A 5,000-nucleotide genomic window follows, 5' to 3' on the forward strand; every position below is an offset into this window, starting at 1 on the left:
ATATCACTCAAAAAATATCTTTCTATCACTCAACTTCACTTCGCAGAGTATACTTAATATTGCATCTTACTTTTAAGGCCATTACCTAGGCCTCAACTTCAGAGATATAACAGTGCCTTGATCTTGAAGGTTACCTTATGCAGTTGCTTTTTTTAGGGTGCCTGTTTCTTGGTTTGTTTTGTCAGTGCTGTTTTCTCTGAATGGGTTCACTAAGTATTTTTTGTAAGGTTACCATTCAGAGTAATTTACCAGCAGAAGTTCAAAGTGAACAACTTTCAGAGTTGTTGCACAAAAGATGGTGCGAGCTCCAAATTTCATACAGTGACACATAGAGTCAAAGTGACAGTATCCGCCAAACCACATTTGAGGAATTCCCAACTGTAACAACTCGGGTTGTAAAAACCCAGATATTCCCAGAAATTCCAATTTAATAGCCAACAGGACTTGAAATTCCAAGGAATTCCTCGGAATTCCAACTTAGAGCACCAATGACTTTCCCTGGAAGGCTGTAAATCTAAAAACTTGCTAGAAATTCCCAAGAAGTTCCTGTTCAAGAACTGCTGGGAATTTTAAGCAAAGATTTAAGGTAAATAACATGAAATAAATACTAAAAATTAAAAACTCCAACTAAAAATTTAAGTATTCAATAGATTTATTTAGATGCTTAACTCAGGTTTACGTGTAAAATATTTTTGCTTGTACATCAACATCAACATGTAACAATATTAGGATGGAATTCTTCTTGAAAACTTTCTAAGAATTATCCTCATTTACAGCTATTCATATGAAATAGTCCTAATCAGTCATTAAATTTGGTTTGACACAAATTGGGAATAAAATCTGTGTATTCTTTTCCTTAAAATACAATAACTTGAATTATATTTATTGCAATAAATACTATCAGTCAAACATAGTCTTTAAATTAATCATTCAATTTTGGATGATGATACAAATGGTATTTAACCCTTTTGCTCCTATATTCAAGCTTTGACTTGATTTTATGTGGATGTAACTTCTTTGGATGAAGCTATTGTGTGTGAACATTCAAATGTAAGCTGTCAAGCAGTACTTTCATGTTTTATCATTTGTGTTTGTTAATTCTGCACATTAAAATTCAAAGATTTCTTCTCAATTTTGACTTAGCACTCTTGAGAATGAAGGAATTAATTTCAGTTAAATAAAATTGATTTTTGGATTAAAACTCTAGTTGTAACTGTAACAATAATTTAGAATGAAGTTATCCTAAACTGCAGACTTAGCTGCTGTTTGGCTTTTTTCTTGGGCTCACAGCTTTCTCTGTTGGCCTTGAACGAGATTGTCTACAAGAAGCCTGTCCATTTTGTATCTGGAGTTCATGAAATCTAAATTTGAAAAAATGTATATATTATGAGCTCAGACAAGGCCTTAGATAACTATAAGGAAAAGGAATCCTAATTTAATAAAGTGCACTTGGATTGGGAAATCTCTGTTACATTGAATGACTTTTATATTGGAGTTAGTACTATTCTTCTATAGATTTTACAAAAAAAGGCCTGGATACATTATTTTGTTTTATCAAGAAGGGCTTTTATATGCAATTGGGTTTGTTTAATCACAGTTTGAATTATGAATCTTGAATATTCCCAAAGGTGACTAAAGTAATCTTGAAACCCTACTGATAGATTTATTTGATTGTAAAGTGTAAGCTTAAGAAACTGTGGCATGCAATTTGATTTGATTCTCAGAATTATAGGCGTTTCAGTTGCGCCAAGCGTTATGTAAGCTTAATTCAAGGCCTTATATCTATTCTTTGGTAAGAATATCTCTTCACGTAATGGATATTGCAATTTTTACTCATTACAAACCTTCAAAATCGCAGCTATATAAATGGCCACTTGACCCATGTTTGTACCAGTCGATATGTCAACTGCTGTCCCTTCTTTTAAATCCATGGCACCAATGGTTTTCTTTTCATTTACAATGCTGTTTTCGTTTTCCCATTGAACCACAATAAAACCCATGTTTAGAAATGTTTTATTAAAAAAAACAGTGGAGAAAAGAAATAACCTGATGCACAAGTGATCAACCATTGAAAAGTACATTCAAAGATGAGCACCAAATGGAGTCTTCTTTGTTTCCAATCATGGGCATGATTACGTGGATCTTTTGGGAATTGTCATTGGCTAGCAAAGAGAATCGGCTGATTGCAGTCTCAAGAGAAGTGCACAACTTTATTCTGATGTCTCTGCATTCGATCCCTGGTAAAATTTTTTTTATTGTACTGATTGCACAGGAAAGAAATGGGTGTCTTCAGCTGAAGGCAGCCAAGAAAACATTTGCACATGAGGTAGAGGCTATTTGTGCTACATAGCCAGCCAGCCAGCCAGTCCAAAATGGTGCCCAATGTCTGAAATCACATGGCATCACGATCGATCCCCTTGGGACATAAAACCCTCAGGAGTGATTTCCATTGAAAGACATTTTTTTTTTTTTTACCTGTACAAGTAAAAGGATATTTATTGTTACAATTAATTTTGATGATAAATTTTGGGAAACTGTTGTAGCAACAGTTTACAAATTTTACTGTCAGCAAGTAGTTCCTTCTTTCCCAATGGAAGCCTCACATAGTGGCAATTTTCACACAAAACAATTTTCACACAAAACAGTTACCCCCAAGTCAAGAAGATAAAAAAATTTAGTAAATAAAAATTTTTGCTTCTACAGTGTGCTCGTTACTTTATGCTTCTTCAACATAAATTAGTTAAAGCAGCAGAAACAAAAATAATTCTATCCAATATTGGTTTTAACAAAAGAGGAATAACTCCTGAAAGAATTCTAGATTGCTTCAATTTCAAAATGTTTCTTTCGACATGAGTTCTTAAGAACGAGTCTCTTTAAGAATCAAACATCTTGGGAAATGAAAATTTTCAACCCCCCTTCAAACTGAGTGCCTACCTGCATGCAAAATTTGAAGGGGGGTTGAAATAGTTTCAAAATATTATGTTCACGTAGATACTGATAAAGCTGATGATGAACAGCCCGCTCCAGTAATTTTTAGACAGTGGGTAGAATTGAGATGGGACCATAGTTATCCATTTCCACTACCTTGCCCTTCTTAAAGAGGAATAACTCTTGCGGACTTGAAATCCAATGGAACACGTCCTGATTTTGAAAGAATAATTAATTATCTCTGCCAAGGGTTTAGCCACAATATCAGCAGAATCAATCAAGAAACGAGCAGGAATATTGTCTAGTCCCATCGCTTTTCCTGTTTTCATACCACATAATTGAGCTTTGACAGAATCCTCCGAGACCTCATTAAATTTAAAAGCTGGATGCTGTACAATGATATAATGGATGTTTTTGGACCCAGTTGAAGATGAGGACGCAGATGGTAAGCATTCCAAGAGCCAAGTAGCTGCACCAACAAAAAACTTATGAAATGCACTTGTAATAGTCTTTTTATTGTGGGTTATTGACTGTCCAGTGTTTATTTTTGGCAAAAAAGCTGTTTTCTTGCCAGGTAATATTTTTTCCATTGTTTTCCAGAAAGCTTTATGATCTTTGGCACTGTCTTTAATAAGAGGATGATTATATGTAGCTTTGGCTTTCCTTATACTGTTAGAAACTCCATTTCTGCAGCAGCAGTAATTAGCCCAGTCCTGAGAGTTATTCGTCTTCCTTGCTTTCTTGAGAAGAAAATCAGTTTGATAGACTCCAGCAGTTCAGATATGCCGCTATAATTAGCCACTGGACCTGGTTGTGTTTCAATATCCCCACAGAGGAGTAATAGGCCAACAGTAAATCCATTTGTAGCGGTAAAGTCATGCCTTGGATGATAACGAAAATAATCTTGACCAGTAGAAGACGAATCCAAGGAAAGTGGTTTACAAAATTTCCAAAGGTGAATCAAGTAATGCTTACTTGGCAGATGACTACGAAGTCTTTATTGAGGCTAGTGTTTGTGGTTATCATGCATATTTCAAAGATTTGACCATTGCCATTGGCAAAGTGTTGATGTGCAAAAGAGACGTGTAGAGTCATTAGTATGCATCATGTCCTGAAGGAAGTTCTTTGCCTCTGGAAGGAGATTATTTGTTTCCTGAGGGTCATTATTGTTGTCATGAAGGAGATATTTTGTGTCCCAAAGCATCCAGGCAATCCTTAAGTTGGTGTACATCACTCCATTAACGTGCTTTTTGATGCCAAACAGGCCAAAATTTTGACAGATATAGTCCTGCATGGTATCTTCCAAACAAAAAGAATGTATGACTATCAATCGCCAAATTCTTGAAATTATTTCTCAAATGTGTCACTCTATAGTTGTCAAAGAAACACTTTTATCCCTTGACTGCCTCTTGTTTGAAAACATCAACCGATTTAACAGTGCGTAAACTACCGAATACTTCTTTACAAACATAGGATTTACGCATTCCTCAAAAGCTGTGCATGATTGCTTGGGTGAAATGGAGAGAAAACATCATGTCCTACGTACCAAAATCCTATCTCGCTTGTACTAGACGTTGTCACCAAACACGCAGTTCAGTTGTCTTTGATGAAAACCAAAAAATTACAGAGCGTTTGCAAACGTTGATCACCGACCACATTTGGAAGATAAAATATGTCTGTGTATGTCTGTCACAATTGTTGGTAATCATGTAGACCCGTCCAACTCGAGTTCCATAATTTTATTGGCTCCCATAGTTTCTATTGTTACATTACACAGTAGATGGCATAGAGGATGTTGTATCCTTACGGAAAGGGCATCCTCAAAAATTGCCAGTCTAACAGAAATGGATTATGAATGAGGATGTGAAGAATACTGCCAGTGTTTTGCCTGCCATTGTGGATATAGAAAGTGTGGAGTAAAGGAGTACAAAAGCAGTCGATGTAGTCAACATGATGCAGAGGAAAGATCATGGCAGCTGACACAGCACATTCAAAACGAAGCTGCTTCTAAAATTGGCAGGGTTCCCAGAAATATGCATTTAAAGAAATTGGTTTTTTATTTATTTATGTTA

At 35.5% G+C, this 5,000-nt stretch overlaps 1 protein-coding gene across 1 annotated transcript in view; it reads right to left on the reverse strand.

Annotated features, from left to right (window-relative positions):
- LOC149050232 (uncharacterized) overlaps positions 1-1,456 on the reverse strand; it is a 2,845-nt gene extending 1,389 nt beyond the window's left edge. Inside the window, exon 1 of the mRNA XM_089196677.1 lies at positions 1-1,456. This exon is cut by the window's left edge and continues 1,389 nt beyond it. The gene's annotated coding sequence lies outside the window, so the exon portion shown is untranslated.
- Positions 1,457-5,000: the final 3,544 nt, after the last annotated feature.

The sequence above is a fragment of the Pocillopora damicornis genome, chromosome 2 (assembly GCF_964200805.1).
Source record: "Pocillopora damicornis chromosome 2, jaPocDami1.2, whole genome shotgun sequence".
Classification (NCBI taxonomy): domain Eukaryota; kingdom Metazoa; phylum Cnidaria; class Anthozoa; order Scleractinia; family Pocilloporidae; genus Pocillopora; species Pocillopora damicornis.